This window comes from Callorhinchus milii, unplaced genomic scaffold, assembly GCF_018977255.1.
Source record: "Callorhinchus milii isolate IMCB2004 unplaced genomic scaffold, IMCB_Cmil_1.0 Scaffold9, whole genome shotgun sequence".
NCBI classification, from domain to species: Eukaryota; Metazoa; Chordata; class Chondrichthyes; order Chimaeriformes; family Callorhinchidae; genus Callorhinchus; species Callorhinchus milii.
This window is the reverse complement of record NW_024704750.1, coordinates 14,608,699-14,627,527: the sequence shown is the minus strand read 5'-3', so window position 1 is coordinate 14,627,527 and position 18,829 is coordinate 14,608,699. Positions and strand designations below refer to the sequence as shown.

General features: G+C 41.4%; 1 non-coding gene across 1 annotated transcript; it reads right to left on the bottom strand.

Annotated features, from left to right (window-relative positions):
* Positions 1 to 10,576: 10,576 nt before the first annotated feature.
* Positions 10,577 to 10,648, bottom strand: trnaa-ggc. Its single transcript has one exon. It is a non-coding gene; the product is annotated as a tRNA-Ala (tRNA).
* Between the last annotated feature and the right edge of the window lie 8,181 nt (positions 10,649 to 18,829).

The window sequence follows — 18,829 nt, the reverse complement described above, 5'->3', positions numbered from 1 at the left end:
TATTGACAGAATAAACCCAAAATGATACTTCCAGATACTCCAGGGCAGCAGAACAAGAGGACACAGGCTCAAGGTGGCAGAGGGAAATTTCAGGACAGATACTAGAAAGTATTTATTTTCCCAGAGGGTAATTCACATTTGAAACGGGTTACCAGAAAGAGTGGTTGAGGCCAATATGCCGGATTCATTAAAAACAATACGGCTTGATTCTGTGATGAGAAAGCTCTAAGGTAGGTATGTTGGACGAATAAGATCAAACGGACTTAATAATAATAATCCTTGCATTTGATATAATGCCTTATCATGTTGGTGAGATGTCTCAAATTGCTTCACAGAATATACTGTAAAGTGAATTTCCTATATTTTGTGGGTGAAACGCAGCAGCCAATTGTGAACAGCAGTGTCCCACAAACAGTTGTGGATTGAGTGACCAAATTATCATCTTTTTAGAAAATGTTTTTGAAAGGTTTATTACCTCTGGAGAGCGATCTGCCAATTGACGAACAACATAGCAGGTTCTTACTTACCGCTAGATAAACAGAGGCGTGTGGTGTAATGAAACTTGCCTAAGGTTTTGCCCCTCCCGGGAATCGAACATGAGTCTTCTCTGTAGGACTCCGCTAATGGGCTTTCTTCATCTGAACCTCTTTGCAATCTTGAAATCACTAGTGAGTTGCTTTTCTAGATGGTTGATGCCTGAAGTCTCATGATGCCGAACAATAATCTGACCTTGCTCTTTTGCTCCCTCCATATCCACATCATAGTATGGAATATTACAAAGCACTTGAAGAAATGTTGAAAGCAGCAAACTTGATTCGGCGAAGCAGCACTTCACTCAAAAGCAGGAGCATGCTTGACCATGATTTGAAATGGAGTTAACGGAGTGGAGATCAGGCTGTGTTAGCTGCTCCTTCGTGTCTGCTGTGGAAGGTGATTGCAAGCTTTGAAAAGAATACTGGGATCAATGAGGCAAATCTCTGTCCTTTAGCCGAGATAGGCACAATTACAAGTTTCACAGAGATTAAGTGGGTGTCACGATCAGCAAGTGTGTTGGTTTCCATTGCGAAGCGGGGCACATTTTAGTTCCATTTGGACTATACACTTATTGTTCATATGTTAGAATGGAAAACAGTGCCACTATCAGAGAAGGGATTTTCCTCCCTATTTATGATAAACATAAATTGTTTGCCCACAAAACACATGGTCACTGCACTTTACAGTAAATGCTGCAAAGCGACTTCGGGCATCCTGCCAATGTGAGAAGGTGCTATATACCAAATGTAAGGATTATTATGAATAAAATTGGACCTGAGCATGTTTCAGTACAAATAGTTCATCGGTAAATCTGAGATTGCATCAAATAAGCTCCACTACATCACACATGTATATAAACACCACATAGAAAATTGCTTATTACTACACATTAACAATAACAACTTGGATTTATATAGCGCCCTCCACACTGGACAGCGTCTCAGAGCACTTCACAGTAACGGATCCTGGGGCCGAGCCAGGGGGAGGGGGAAGAAGGTGACCAAAAGCGCGGTCGAAAAGAAAGGTCTTCAGCAGAGACCTCAAAATAGGAAGAGAGGAAGCGAGGTGAAGGGAGTGAGGAAGGGAGTTCCAGAGCCTCGGGGCATAGTGGCTGAAGGCACGGCCACCAATGGTGGAGAGGAGGACTCGGGGGACAAGGAGGAGGCCAGACCAGGTGGAGCGAAGGCAATGGGCACTGTTGTGAGGAGAGAGGAGGTCAGAGAGATAGGAGGGTGCAGAGGAGTGGAGGGATTTGAAAACAAGGGTGAGGATCTTGAAATCGATCCCCTCTGGGACAGGCAGCCAGTGCAGTCTAGCAAGGACTGGGGTAATCGGGGAGCGGAGTTTGGTACGGGAGCTTGATGTGTGTATTCCTATTCCTCCATCAAACCATAGACATTTCCACGACAAAAGGCCATTCAACCCATCGTGTCTTAAGACCAACCTAGCAAATCTGAGGCTAAACAAAAAAACAAACAAAAAGAAAAGCTCAGAATGCTGAATTGAAAAAAAAAGGTAATGATTTCTGACACAGGAGGTTCACACAACGCTCAAAAAACATAAATCAATATTTTCTCTTCCTGTCGCTGAGTGACCTGCTGCAGATCAGGAAAAGTAACAACACTTGAATATTATGTGTAACAAAAGATGCTCAAGGGTGAATGTATAAAGCACAGCGGTGAGCGTCCTAATTCACTCCTGCCGCAATCTGTCTAATTTATATGTGAAACTGTACACCAAGCACAATGAATAAGGCCTCGAAATCTGACAGGAACATATTGAAATGAAAACCTTTGACCCTAAAGAAAGACTTCATAAGCAGAGGTTGTCAGGCTGGCTCAGTTTGGAGCAATTTCGCCCCTGAGTGAGAAGATCTGCACCAGGAGTTGGAACTCATAGTTCAGGCTGACACTCTAATGCAGTGCTGGTGGGGGGAGGATGGGGGCGGTTGCATTGTCAGAGGTCCTGTCCTTTGGATGAGACGCTAAACCGAGGTCCCGTCTGCCTGTTCAAGTGGATGTTGAAAATCCCATGGCAATGTTCAAAAAGAGAAGGGAGTTCCTCCCAGTATCTTGGCCAACAATAACCCAGATAACACTGGTCACTCACTCACGCTGTTTGTGGGTCATTGCTGAGTGCAAATTGGCTGGCAAGTTACTTCAAAGAGTAGGGAATTATGATTATATAGACAACACAAATATCTGGGCTAGCAACAAAAATAAGACTCACAACCAAATTTAAGCCATCTTTTTAAGATAAAGAAATTGGTTTACCACTTGAGCGATCTTATTATAGAAATTTGCATATCTCATAGCCGTTAAGACTACAACAACTGTCTAATGGATTTAATTAATTACATGCATTTCAGAATTAATTGAGAAGATGTGATTTTAAAATGTGCGTTAAATCTCCAAATTAAACATTAAAACTAAATCTTTATCTCATCCGTTTTGTTTCTAATCGCTCTCTTTAGGCCTCAGATTGATTTACAAATTCCTTATTTCATTTGGTGTCAGATCTACTGAGGAGATTTCTAGCATGATTCCATAATTTCCCTGCAAGATACAGAGTATCCACACCTAACAGTATATTCCTGTGAAACGCTTTGAGATGTCCTCCTGATGTGAAACACATTTAGGAAATGCAAGGATATAATAATAAGGTATTTGTAGTAAGACTCCTTTGGCTAACTGAAAGTATATCACATTGCATCACATTAACTACAACAAATTTACATTTATATAGTGTCTTTCACGTCAGAAGGATGTCTGAATGTGCTTCACAGAGCCGACTGGGAACCCATTCTTAGGAGTGGTGGGGGTGGGAAGATGAAGAAAGAAGGAGGGAGGAGAAATAGAGCGCTGTGGAAAAGAAAAGGTTGTGAACCAGAAGGTTGTGGCTTCAAGTCTCATGTTAGGGCTTTGAGCACATAGACGAGGCTGACACTCCATCTCAATGGGAATGGGGGAGCTGGTGGGTGGCGGTGGGATGGGGTAGTGCTGCATTTGTCAGAGGTGCCATGCTTCGGATGAGATGTTAAACTAAGGTCCTATCTGCCTCAGTTCAGGTGAATATTAAGATTCCATGACACGATTTGTGTAGAGGAGGGGGTTTCTCACAGGTTAAAAAACACTTTATAGCTATCTGTGGCACAATGCTGTGCGCAAATTGGCTGCCGCATTAGCCTACAAAATACCCACTCACTAATACACTTTACAGTAAAATCCTGCAAAGAGCTCTGAGACTCCAAATGCAGGCAACATACCAAATAAATGTTAATCAATCACGATTCTTTGAGGGCAGGAATGTGGCCCAGGCCATCACATGAGAAAATAATAAATCACAAACAATTGTAAGATTCACGCTCTCTCCCGACCTTCCTAGACAATAAATCATCTCCACCTAAAGAAACATCTAAATCCACCACTGTTTGCTATTTCTTTGTTTCCCTGTGGGTTCTTCGTTACAGCTCCCCAACAATCCTGTTATTTATGTGCTCAGACCAATACCTGCTGTGACCTTTTGAACTACGACAGTAAGAACCAATGTTATTAGCAAGGGACCGCTCTGTCCAATGTTGCACATTCTTTAGAAGCAACAACAAAATCTTGTTATATACTTATAATTATTGAAGGAGCAGTTTTATCGTGAAGAGCTTATCTGTAAGTACACACCCGCACACTTCTTCGGAATCTCATCCCCTTATGTTTTATAATCTGTACTCCTTTAGAATAGATATAATGCTTGCATTTGATACTGCGCCTTATCACGTCGTGGCGACGTCTCAAAGCACCTCACAGAATATATTATAAAGTGGATTGACTGAATTTTGGGGGCAAAAAGCGGCAACCAGTTGCACACAGCAATGTCCCACAAATAGTCATGGATTAAGTGACCAATTTTGTTTTGAGGGATTATTACCCCCAGAAAGCGATCCGCCAATCGACTAACAACTGGATTCCTACTTACTGCTAGGTAAACAGACGTTTCAAAGCACTTCACAAGATTTTACTGTAAAATGTAGTGACTGTGTATTCTGTGGGTGAATGCAACGGTTGTGTCTGTCAAACAACCATGAAATGAATGATCAATTTTTTATTTGGGGGATTGTTGGCTAAGAAACTCTTTTCGAATCATGTATAAGATCTTTAATTTCCACCTGACAGTACCTTGGTTTAAGGTCTCATCCGAAAGACGGAGCCTCCAAGTCTCCAACAAGTCAGTGCATTACATTAGGACATCAGTAGAGACTATATGAGTCCAAAGTCCCAGACAGGTTTGTTGCAATAATCATAGTGATTTGTAGCTCAAACATTCCAACACTCTTTTGATATCTGAAGTTACTGTCTGGTGTACAGTTCTTGTATCTGTGCCTATGGTACCATCCATTTCCCTGGGGACGTAATGCATGCCTATTTATGTTCATATAGGATCAAATGACAACTAAATTAATTAGGTTTCCCCTACCTGGTTTACACTGCTGGGAGCAAGGTTGCGCTACCTTATTCTTACTCCCCACTCCCTCTTTCACACTGTGAGTAAAGCCCTGCACATGAACAACTAAGACTTTAATCTGACTCTGTGGTCTGGAACTCCATTCTGGAGTCCCTCCGATTCGCTCCCCTCGTTAAAGGCAAAATTAATTATAATAATAATAATACTTACATTTGGCATAGTGCTACATCATTGAAACATCTCAAAGTGCATCACAGGACATACTGTAAAGTGATGTGGCTGTGTTATTTATTGGCGAATGTAGCAGTCAATTTGCGGACAGCAAAAGCTTCAGAGGGTTTCTAAACTTTAGCTTGGAGGAAATTAAAGGGTATTTAATAAAGACCATGAAACTACACTCTATTTTTGCCCCCAAAGCGCATACTTCAAACATTCAATAACTGCAACAGTACAGTTCCTGAGTGGCCCAATAGAACATTTACTGGGTCATTTATGAGCAGAAGTTCTGTTGCAAAACATTATCCCGGCCAAACCATCTCCTCTGAGGAGCAGGAATCCAACACAGATCCCCATATGATTGCACGGCTTTATTTATACTGCATTTTTACATGGAGATTTGCTTTAAAAAGGGCATCCATAAAGTCAGCTTTGATATTGATCATCTGCATTGAGCCCAATAGTGTATTAGTACAATAGTATCAAAGTAATTCTAGCTCAGGTGTAACCGTTCACAACATAGCCTGTCAGAATGCTCCAGTAATGGAAACACAGATTAAAGGTCTTGAAACTGCACTCTATTATATAGCATGAGGTTAGGAGAAATGAATAAAACTCTCTTCAACATTGCGAGGTTGTTACCAGTCCATCAATCAGTTTGGATCGCAAACCAAGCCCCAAATCTAATATTCCAGCAGAGCTTGAGAGCAGAGAAACACTGAGTCACCAAAATAAGAAGGTGCTTGCTTCATATCCGCTGCTATATCCATCCCACCATTGATGGTGAGCTTTCAGTCATTCTCCGGAACTCCATCCTGAAGTGCCTCCGATTGTACCCTCCCAACACTCGATCAAGGTTTATCTTAAAACGTACCACTTTGCCCATGCATTTGATCATCTTTCCTTTCACCACCCCCTTCGGCTCCCAACCCCAGCTCAGGCGCCAGCCAGGAGTATCAAGCACTTGTTGCAAAACACACTGTATCAATGTAGATTGCACTGTATGGTGCACATTTCCACCTCCTAGCTGCTGTTGAGTGTATCCTGTGGTTTTATTATTATGGTGTGGCACACTGTTAGTGGGAGGACGTGTAACATCCTTCATTTTTATAGCCACTGTTGTTGAGTAAATCCTTCCCAATAAACTGACACAAGGAAGGACTGTCACACACAATGATACTAACATGCTGAAAGCAATCCAGAAAAGTGGTCAGACACTAAATTTCCCTGTGGTAAAGTTCTGGAGATTCACAAATCAAACACTATTGTTGGTGCCAAAAAATTTCTTGGCTATTTTCAAAGTTCTGAGAAGCTGCGAAACACCTTCAAAGGGAACTTCATCAGCCCGACTGAGCATAGTGGGCAGCTGGAGTGGGGAGCGTGAAGCAACAACAACTTGCATTTATATAGCCTTTCATGTGGGGTAGTATCTCAGAGCGTTGAACAAAACAGAACAAAACATTCTGTGTTCGATTAACTGGAATTTGTGGTGAAAGGGCGTGCTTTGCCTTAACGTTATTCTGTGTGAGTTTTGAAGAGTCGTTCTAGTGAATTACAAGATTAAATTATCGTGCAACCCAATTCATGGAATTGTCAATTGAATGCATGGCACCTTTGTAGAATGAAATTGCAATTAATAATAATACGAAGAATACAAAGAGAATAAATTATTGATATTGAAAGGATCAAGCTGAATTAAATTTGATACTTTAAACAATTCCCGGCTTAGATACAGTGTAAGAGCATATTATCATAATTAAAAATAACTCACTATAAATAACAGAACAACATTGCAAGATCACTAACTATTCTAATTTACTATTCTAATCTTTCCAGAGCAGACATCTTATCTCCTCTTAAGCCAATATGAGAGTTTGTGGAGCAAAGGATTAGGCTGGACAGCTGTCACAACTGATCAGTAAACAGACAGACCAAGCTGAGTCTCAGTGCCCAGCCATTGGCTACAGTTTTATAGACTCTGGGTCCTATCCTATTAATTGTGTTTTTTGAAAAAAAGTTAGAAAAAGAAAATATTCAGACGAATATATAATTCTGTTCTCTCTGAGGAACCGTAACAAAATACAATACTAATTGATTGGTGTCTTGAGAAGATTTATTTTCGAGTAGAGGCACCAGTCAGCCGGTCTCAGTTGGACACTCCTGCCTCTGTGTTTAAACTCCACTTCAGGACTTTGAACACAAGTAGTCTATCTAGCCCGTACTCCAATGCAGTGCTGGTGGAGAACTGCATTATCAGAGGTGCTGTCCTTTGGATTAGACAGGCCAGCACCCCCCACCCAAATAAAATTGATCACTCACTCCTTGGTTGTTTGTGGGACAATGCTGTCTGCAATTGGCTGCCACGTTTCGCCAACAAAATACACAGTCATTAAACTTTACAGCATATCCTGTGAAGCACTTGGAGGTGTCTCGACGACGTGATAAGGCCCTAAATCAAATGCAACGATTATTGTTATTATTATCATTAAATGCAGAGACACATTGGGTTTAAGAAACCTGCAGATTGTGGGAGGAAAAGAAGACTGACATTGCATATTCCCGAGGTTGTGCAAAAAGAATGCTTTAGAGTGGGAAACGTTCTAGATACTAAATTTCAACATAGTGAGATGCAGGGAATTAGAGCTGGAGCTGCTAGCATGCTGATATTGATTGGCTTTAGCCCACTCGCGTTAGGTCAGGGTGACTTAAGCAGCCGTGACATATCGAGTCTGACACTTTAAACGAGTGCCTTAATGCAAAACGTGCAAATAGATCTGCAAGCCTTTCACTGAAAAACAAGGGAGGAGGCCACTGAAGCATCCCTATTCCAGTCAGTTGTGGGAAGCTCTTCGAGACATCCTCCCGACGTGAAAGGCATTGTATCAATGGAAACTGTCGTTGTTCCAATTTGGTGGTGGCGGTTAAAGCGCAAAGACGTGGTGGTGCTCATTTATTATGACTCGATCCGCAATTAACTCTGAAACATTTAAAATCCATCCTGTGACGGAAATGAAATTTCCTTGCCCACAAAATACAGTCACTAGGCTTTGTATTAAATCCTGTGAAGCGTTTCGAGATGTCCACCTGATGGGAAATGCCCAGTATTAAACATTAGGATTATTAGTGTCATTTATCTGTACTTCTGTTTAACATAAAAAAAATTGAAAATACTTCAGCTGGGTACCACTTCACAGACACAGATGCTGCTCTCCTGCATCTGTGATTCTCAGCTGGCAGTGAGCCAGCCAAGTCTCCCTAGCCATGATCACGTTTTGCACCATGTTCACAAGTGACAGCCACATCTCCATGCAAAAGTAGGGCACTGCACAGCTTCAGGTGCCTTGTTCTGAGAGGAACATCCTGCATTAATGACTCTGAACCAAGGCAACACAATATCCTCATTTCTCAATGAACGTACATAGGAAACATTATTAATTGGATGTTTCATTCCAATGTTATTTTTTAATTTGGCATTTACTTCAGTAAATTAAGAGCTTTGATTTGGAAAATTAGCACCGTGACACAGTATATATTCCACTGTTAAATTGTTTATTTGTTTTTATTCTTATTGCTGTGATTCTTTGTTTCTTAAAGCTTCTTTCTTTTTGGTCAGCTGGGTGTCTGTGTCATGCTTAACACCTCACTCGTGTTTGGCAGGTACAAGGAACTCCCTGCGAGCTTCCTGGTGAGTAGCACAGCTCAGCTCCTAAACTCCTGGTAGCTATTATTTTATCTTTATGTAGTCGGAGATAGGGGGAGTTGACTAAAGGAGTGGTCCAAAAGATAGGTCTTAAGGTGGTAGGGAGGTGGTGAGTTGTAGGGGGTACTGGATGGAGTACCCGAGAGAAGAGGCAGAATGGCTAAATACTCGCCCACTTGGACAGTATCCTATTAAAACAAATATGTAATTTGATCCAATTGTCCTTTTTTTCCCTTTCCTCAGTGTGGTAAAGGTGTGATTCAGATTCTTAGCTATAGAGGTCACTGTTGGTTTGCACTGAAATTGGTGAATTCAGAATGCTCATCCTGTCCAGTAGACGATAAACTGCATCAAAATCACACACATAGACCATGTATGGGAGGTTTTGTTTCACCAATCTGTTCTTTTTAAATGATAATCTGTTTGTTCCAACTGTTTATGCATTTTATGGATGGATTTTACCACTGTATAAAGCAAACATTTACACACGTAATACAATACAAGTTATTATAGCACGTTGCACTTTGGGAGGACATCTCAATGCGCTCCTGAACCGGGGGGGAGGGTGGGGAAGGGAAGCGTTGGCCAAACAATGCCAACAATAGTTAGGGTCTATTATGAAGCCAGTACATGCCAGCTCAGAAGGATACGTGTATATTGGACAGACATGAACTTGGCAATAAAATTCCTTTGGGTACTAGCAATGTTTCCAGATTGATCTTCAGGTTGCCAGATGTTGAGTCCTTTCCAGCTATTTTTGCGGTAAATGCACTTAATTGGCGTCCACTTGGGAATAGGGAATGTTTTGAGAAGCAGCAAGTTCAGTTGAAGCCCATGGTGAATTTGTCAGCTTTGCCATGTGATTGGGACTCTGAGCACAGTAGTGTGCCCTGCCCGTGATTGACCTTTCCTAGGACAATGTGTCTGTCATGTCTTGAACGCACAGCACCTTCCCTTGAAGCCAAAGGAAACCACTGAGATAATGAAACATGAACGAAAATATATATCTAGATGGCAATAGAGTGCACCCTTTGTCATACTCTCCCATTTGACAAATGGCTGTAATTGTCACTCTGGAAATTCTTATCCTCAAATATATATTTATTCCTGTTAGCTCTAGCTAAGTCACTTGGGGCATACAATTGAAAATTACATTTGCATAGCGCCTTTCATGTCGGGTGGATGTCCCAAGGCGCTGTCACCCATGCCTTTGATTCAGGGTTAGTCCCAATCGTCCTCTGCTTGTGGTGCCACAAACTCCTCATTCACTAATAATAATAATAAGCATAATAATCTTTGCATTTCATTTCGAGCCTGATCACATCTGCAAAATGTGTCAAAGACCTTCACAGGGCTTCCTTTAAAGTGTAGTGATTGAATATTTGTGGGCTAACTGAATGCGATAGACAATTAGCACACTGCAATAATAATCCTTGCATTTGATAAAGCACTTTTAATGTCTTCTAGATGTCTCAAAGCGCTTCACAGAATATATTGTAAAATGACTGTATATTTTGTGGGCGAAACGCGGCAGCCAATTGCACACAGCAGTGTCCCACAAACAGTCATGGATTGAAGTGACAAACAGTCGTGCATTGAAGTGACCAAATTATTAATTTTTTTTGAGGGATTATTATAGGGCATGTGGAGTAAGGAAACTTGCCCAAGGTTTCGCCCTGCTGGGAATCGAACCCAGGTCTCTCGCTTGCCAGGCGAGTGCTCTAACCACTGAGCTACAGGACTCCACTTTAACGTCCAACCTGAACAGGCAGAGAGAACCTTGATTTAATATCTTATCAGAAGGATCTCCAATAATGCAGGAGTTCGAATTCCTGTTTTGAAAAGAAGATTGTTAAAATTATAATTATAATTATATAAATTATAAAATTATAATGCCAAATATCATCAGATGGATCCTTGTCCCCATCCTACTCAGTCCTCTCCTAACATGATTTATATCTCCCTTTGTGTGCATGAGAGAATCTGATGATTCTGAATTAGACCCACTAAGCTAAAAATGATTTTAATTGTTGCTTACAGCTCACCACACAAAGCACTTTCAAGCCTTTAATCCTTCATCGGAAATGAGGAGCCAGTGTTGACAATGGCTAAGGGGGATTTCACACCTCCAACAGCATTTTCTGGATGGTAGAACGCCAGCATTAAAATGGCTGAGAGGCAGAAAATCATCGGTTCTAATGCCATCACGCTCACCGCCACCGCCTTACATTAGCCGCAAGTACCAGAAACCCCATCACTCTGAGTTTCAAGATATGGAGCCGACAAAGTACTTTCCATTGCAATCCTCTTTTCGAACAGTGCCATGGGATCTTTAACATGCACCTACCTGAACAGGCAGGCAGGACTAACTTTAACATTTCATCCAAAGGATAGCATCTTCGGCAATGCAGAGCTCCCCAAGCACTATTGGAGTGCCAGCCTGGATGATACGAGTTCAAAGTCCTAATTTGGAGCTTGAACCCGCAACCTTCTGATTCAGATGCTAGATTAGCTAGGCTGACAATATAAAGATAAACCATGGGTTAGCATTAGTGCTGCAGGCTACAATGATCAGTGCTGTCATTTGACTTTAGCTTGCTCGAAGCATGNAAAAAGCTACATCATTTCTTATTTTGATGAGAGCTAACTTTCTTCAGTTGAACGTCAACAAGACCGAAGCCCTACTGATTGGCTCCCATCAGCGCTTCCTCATCTCAGGCGCTGATAGCACCACCATCCATGGTTGCACACTCCACCTTGCTAAGCCAGTCTGGAACCTTGGGGTCTTGTTTGACCCTCAACTATCCTTTCTACCCCACATCTGTGCCATAACCCGCTCTGCCTTCCCCCACCTCCGCAACGTTACCCGACTCCAACACTGTCTCACACTGCAGGTCGCCGAAACCCTCACACACGCCTTAATTACATTGATGCTCGACTATCCAAACTCACTGCCTGTCGGCCTCCCCAGCTCCTCCCTCCACAGGTTGCAGATCATCCAGAACTCTGCAGCCCGTGTCTTCTCCCACACTAGGCTTCGTGACCCTATCACCCCCATCCTTGTCCAACTCACTGGTTTCCCATCACACAGAGGATACAATTTAAGATCCTGGTCCTCACCTTCAAAGCCCTCCACGGTCTCACTGCCCCCTACATCTCTGACCTCCTAACCCCCTACCACCCTGTTCGCTCCCTCCGCTCAGCGGGCTCCGGTCTGCTTCATGTCCCCCGCCTTGCTTGCCCCACTATCGACTAGTGGGCCTTCCGCCACTCTGCACCCATCCTCGGGAACTCCATCCCGCAGTCCCTCTGTCTCGCCCCCTCCCTCATCATCTTCAAGACCCACCTCAAGACCCTCCTCTTCTACTGCTTTCGATCTCCACGTTTCCCCCCACTGCACTCCACCCTCCCCCACCCCGACCCCCAGCTCAGGTCCGTAACTGTCTATCTGTCCAGCGCCTTGGGAAGTCCTCCCGATGTGAAAGGCGCTATACAAATGTAATTTTGTTGTTGTTTGTTGCTGTTGTTATTTTGGACAGAATTATAAGAGAGAAAATTATTGTGAAAAGTTATTTATTATTTTTTCCCATATATATGGCTTCTGCATTGTGCATAGATTTCATGTAAAAAGCTGTGAAGGGAATCACAAGTAGTTTTGGTAGAGAAGTAAGATTTTATGCCAACTATAAATTTCTATTTAACATGTTTAACCCTGGCATTCAGAGAGCTTTCCTCATGGCTGAGCAGGTAACTACAACAACTTGCCATTGTATAGCATATTTCATGTCGAATAACATCTCAAAGCGTTTTGATGTAGCACCTTATCATGTTGTCAAGAAAATCCTACTTGCGATACAATAACCGCATTCATATTGCTGTTCGTGCCTTGATGCCGTTTAAATAGTAACACGCAGTGAAGTAAAACATCACATTGAACGTTAGTCGCACATTACCTGACATTCACATGAGTTGTTCATCTAAATAATGTATCCATAACGCTGGTAAGTTGGCAAACAATCAGTATATAGAATAACAGATGCCAGGGCGCATATTGTAAAGCTGTAAATGAATCAACAACAAACAGGCTTATGGCATGAGGAACTGCAGCAATGCAGCTTGAAGAGTTTAGTGGTAATAATCCTTGCATTTGATATAGCGCTTTTCACGTCGGGAGGACGTCCCAAAGCGCTTCACAGAATAGACTGTAAAGTGAATTGACTGTATATTTGTGGGCGAACACGGCAGCCAATTGCGCACAGCAATGTCCCACAAACAGTCGTAGATTGAAAATGACCAATTTGGTATCATCTGAACCTCAGGATTCTGTGTTACAGCCTCACACACCCAGCCATCTGTTAGTATTTTTTTGAGATTGTGTGAAGCTGAATTTGCTTTTATCTCTGACACAAAACATTGAGTTCTCTTATGTGTGGATTCCATCACCGACAGCAACTTGCACTTACTTCCCCAGCCAGAGGTGTTGTCCTTTTGATGGGATGTTAATCAAGGTTTCATCTTTGTGTTCAGGTGGACATTAAAGACCACATGGCACTATTTGAAAAGAGAAGAGTTTCTTCCTGTGTCCTGGCCAACAATCACCCAGTTAAATAGATCACTCGCTTCATGATTTTTTGTGGGACATTGCAGTGCTTATGCAGTGCCCACAGTCATAATTGACTTACTTGTTTGCTTACAGTCATAATTGACTTATTTGCTTATAAAGACAGCGTCACTACATTTCACAGAAAACTTGGTGAAGCGCTTTTAGATGCTCTCGGCATGATATATTTAAAATCAAATGCAAGGATTATTTTTATTTTATTAATCCAATTGTGCTGCATTATTGCAGGATTTACTGAGTTTCATTCAAAGGTTACGGGATTTCAAATAAAACTTGTGTTTAAACAATGAGGTGATTCATCTGAATTAACATGTTAACACACCAAATGCATTATTTAGTTATAGAATAAAGAAATTAGTCATTAAAAGGAATACAAAATGCACATTCATTATGCTTTGCAGTATATTCTGTGAAGCTCTTTGAGGTGTCCTCCTGATGTAATGGGTAATATATTGGATGTATGGATTTTTAAGGATTGTTGCTATAATACACTACATTCCCTTGTTGGATAGAGTTAGACCGGGGGGGATATAAAATAAAATAAACAATCTGTATACTTCCTGTAGCGCTTTCCACATCCGGAGGATAGCTCAAAGCTGTTCACGGGAATTTACTGTAGTGACTGTATTTTGTAGCCAATTTGTGCACAGAAATATCCCACATGGACGCATGGAAGAAATGCAAAATGCTATAAAAGAGAGAAGATGGCAACACAGGGGAGAATAAAAGAGAGTATAGCTATCAAACACAGAGGTTGCTTCCTCCCAGTGTCAGTGTGCAAACACCAAAATGTCAGCACTTACCCTGCATATTGCCCTTACAGTTCACAATTAGCTGGCGAAACCAATATAGGGAAAAGCCTCTCAAAGTGCTCAACTGGCCAGACTGGAGTGGAATCTTTTGAAGGGTTTTAATCGAACAGTGAAGCAAGCAGAAAATCACAAGCGGCTGAAGGAGAGGATTATTTATGAAGCTTTCTTATTCTCCTAGACCAGTAGGTTTAGTGCAGCATTTCTGCATTAATGGTGGGTTAAGGAGTTTGTTTCCTATCAGATTTTGTTGCAATGTGCTCAGTGAGGCTAATCCTGAGACTCTGCCTGCATTATGATAAAATTGACAGATATTAATGTTTTTATTGCTTCCGTAACCTTTAAGGTGAGTTATTCCTCACATCTCACATTTTTCGTGGACTTATATTGAAATGTATAATCCCAAACTCCCTTTTTGATGCAACTCAACCAGGATATATTTATTTAGCTGTAAGTGTATCTCACTTGAGTAGCTATAAATGGAGAGTGTGTGGGTTCAAGTCCCACATCAGGACTTGTGCACAAGACTTTATTCCAGTACAAAAGAAGTGTGCCAGTCTGGCTCATTTGGCAGCACTCTCGTCTCTGAGTCAGAAGATTGTGGGTTCAAGCCCAGGAAGGGCTGGGGTTGCATTGTCTTTGCAAGAGCTATGAGAGGTACATGAAAGGCATCATATCAATCTAAATTGTATTGCAATATCAGAGGTGCTGTATTTTGGATGAGACATAAAATTGAGTCTGCCAGTTCAGGTGGACATTAAAAATGAATCCCCCGTAAATGGCTCTTTGTGGACCATTGCTCAAGTTAGTAGTCGCATTTGTCTACAAAACAAAGTCACTACATTTCACATCCGGTATATCCTGTGAAGTCCTTTGAGACATCCTCTTGACATGAAAGGTACTGTATCAAATGTAAGGATTATCCTAATCAGATTCCATTGTGATGTTAGCACAACCAAAGGAAACATATTTGCGTTACTTGAACACCTAACGCGGATCGACTATAAGTCATCTTGAATTCTCATTGAAGGACTGTTAATCTTGATGGCCTCATATTGCATTCTGCCACATCTATGATCGACTGCGTACAGAGTGAATGCAGGAAAACTTGCTTTGATTTCCTTTGTGCCAAGCTACGTCAAGTTACTGACAGAGGCAGTTTATTTTTGGACTGTGTGTAAAATATAAAGGGGAGTGGGAATTCTCTGATCCTCAACGCGAGTGTATAACGGGATTTTCACACCAACAAGGTCAATAGGTTTGCAGACCAAGGCAGAGCCAGGCCCTCATGCCACCCAAGTGAATTTCACCAGTGAGTGGAAAACCACTCCTTACTGAACATTGCCTTTAGTACCTTAAAATGCTTACATCTGTGACAGGCATCATTTTACATTGCATTCATCATAAAGTGCAGTCTCTCACTAGCAATAAGCATTGAGGGTGCCAATATGAGACTCTAGTGCACAAATAATGTTGATGTGTGAAGGATGGTGATGGATGCATAACAAGGGAGTCCTGTGGAGTCTTGTAGCTCAGTGGTTAGAGCACTCGCTTTGCAAGCGAGAGACCTGAGTTCAATTCCAGGCAGGTCGAAACCTTGAGCAAGTTTCCTTACTCCACACGCCTAATAATAATCCCTCCAAAACCAAAAAACAATAATAAATTGGTCATTTTCAATCTACGACTGTTTGTGGGACATTGCTGTGCGCAATTGGCTGCCGTGTTCGCCCACAAATATACAGTCAATTCACTTTACAGTATATTCTGTGAAGCGCTTTGGGACGTCCTCCCGACGTGAGAAGCGCTATATCAAATGCAAGGATTATTATTATTAAGGGTGCATGGTGAGTACGAGTAGAGCTGCCAAAACAAAAAGGGGCGAAGGATGTATAAAAGAAAGATAGACAGATGTCTCTTGCTTCATGTCCCAGACCCTATCCATCATTCACCTCGTGGCTATTTGTGTGTAAATCAGTTGCCAGTTTCGCCAACAAATACGTAGTCACTAGAAAATTACAGTGTATCCTGTGAAGCACTTTGAGATGTCCTTCCCCATGTGAAAAGCATTATAACAAAAGCAAGGATTATTATTGTTAAAAAGCAAGATAATAAGATTAACTTGTGTAGTTGACTGTGCTTATCCACTATAAGGATTAGGTCGCAGAAACTAAGGTGGTTTAATATATATATATTAATTGTAACTGTAATCCTTATGGGGGTCACAAAACTATGCAAGGCAATTTGAAACATATGTTGCTTCAGACTTTATTATCTTTTAATTATATTTGTGGTGTTCTTATTGGTATTACACACAACTCTATTTGGACTTACACAAATGTGTTGATTTGCAATTAATCTTTTGGATGCAGAGAAAGTTTCTTTAAGGTTGAAGAGTACAAGAATATTGCAGAGTGGGAGTAATTAATGCAGAGAGTTACTTCTAGGTCAGCTTCAAATACTGCGCTCTCAGCCTTGCCCATTCATTTCTGCTCAACATGATTCTTAAGGCTGATATTATAAATATTCATCACCATCCTCTAGTTCAACTTTACTAGTTCTGTACTATAACATTGCAGGTGGTGCGGGACTCTATTCAATTTACTTTACTACTCTTGGAGGGGATTCCGTATTGCCAGGAAAGACTGGGGCATAAATATAGCGGAGTCACATGTGATCACTTCAAACGACAAACTCCAGTTAAAGATGTAATATTCGAAGCTGTACGGAGAGCTATGGCCACTTAAGATCAAATGCCTCCATCCGACACCACTGGCAATCAATCTCTAAACAATTTGCCTCCAAATACACAGTCACTGGAGCTCTGACCACTGAGTCAGAGGGCTGTGGGCGCAAACCTCATGTTGGGAGATTGAACTCATACTGTCTAGACTGACACTCCATTACAATGCTGGGGGAGTGCAGCATTGACAGATAGTTAAATAGGTCCTGTCCACCTATTCAAGATCACATGGCATAATTCAAAAAGAGAAGGGAGTTTCTCCCAGTGACCTGACAAACAAGATCCCAGATAAAAATAATCATTTACCAGATGGCTGTTTGTGGATCATTGCTGTGTGTAAATTACTTTCTTATGTATTGCCAGGCTCAGTTGGTAGCACTCTCACCTTTGGGTCAGAAGTTTTTGGATACGTGCCCTGCTTGAACTGATGATCCAGGCCAACACTGCAGCTGAGTGCTGGGGGCAGTGCTGAATTGTCAAAGGTGCTGTTCTTTACATGAGTTGTCAAACCGACATCCTATCTGCCTGTTCAGGTGAGCATTGAAGTTCCCCTGGCACTATTTGAAAGGAGAAGGGATTTTCTCCCAGTGTCCTGGCTAACAAGTTCCCAGATAAAATTGATCACTTACCAGATGGCTCTTTGTGGATCATTGCTGTGTGTAAATTGGTTGCTAGGGTTGCCAACAAATACACGTTTGTCACTACAATTTACAGTAATTCCAGTGAAGAGTGTTGAGACATCCTGAAGACTTGATAAGGTGCTCTATCATATGCAAAGATTATTATATTATTATTATTTTTATTACCATCGTTAAATAGACCACTCAGGGATGATTGACAGCTTCTCAACTGAAATCAGGGCTAAGACCTTTACAGAAAGGAAAAAAAATCAACAGCATATATAAGTGGAGTGGCTTTAATGGAACAATTAATAGAAATAGTGTACGTGTGCAAGATCTCAAGTGCTGAAATACTGTAGGCTTAATGTCAGTCTATATTATCTCCCTGTGTTTGAATTCAGACTGTGTTTGAATACATGCTGCTGCAGTATATTGTAATTCACAGATTGACCAGGTAAAGGGACACTAAAGAGGATCAGCTCTGAAGCTCTTAAATAAATTTCAGCACACCCAACACATTTCTCAGTTGTTAACCGCATTCAATCAGTTTTTGATAGTTTTTAATATTTTAATAGATTTTAATGGTCAATTCACTATATACAGTTCAATTCACTTTATAGTATATTCTGTGAAGCAATTTGAGACATCTCAATGAGATGATAAGGCGCTAGATCAAAGGGTTATCTTTTTTGAGAAAAAGATAAATCGTTCTTGATGTCCCCAAACCTTTATTAATAGTAATAATAATCCTTGCATTTTTATAGCGCCCTATCACGTCTTCGACACTTCTCAAAGCGCTTCACAGAATATACGGTAAAGTGAATCGGCTGTCTATTTTGTGGGTGGAATGTACCAGCCGATCACGCCCAGCAAATTATTATTCTTATTAAACCATAATAGCAGCTAATTAACTGTTATTCCCAGGAAGAGGCCAAAAATAAATAAATAATTCTTGCTTTTAAGTTGGTCAAAGCCTCTGAGCAAACGTTTCACTCACCAAGTGACTTTGAAGTGTAATGACTGCTGCAAACCGGAAGGCAAACGTAGTAGCCATTGTGCAGTGGCAGCATTTCCACTAACAGTAATGAGGTGCAAGAGCTACAGTTAACCTCTTGTGTTAAACAATTTTCTGTG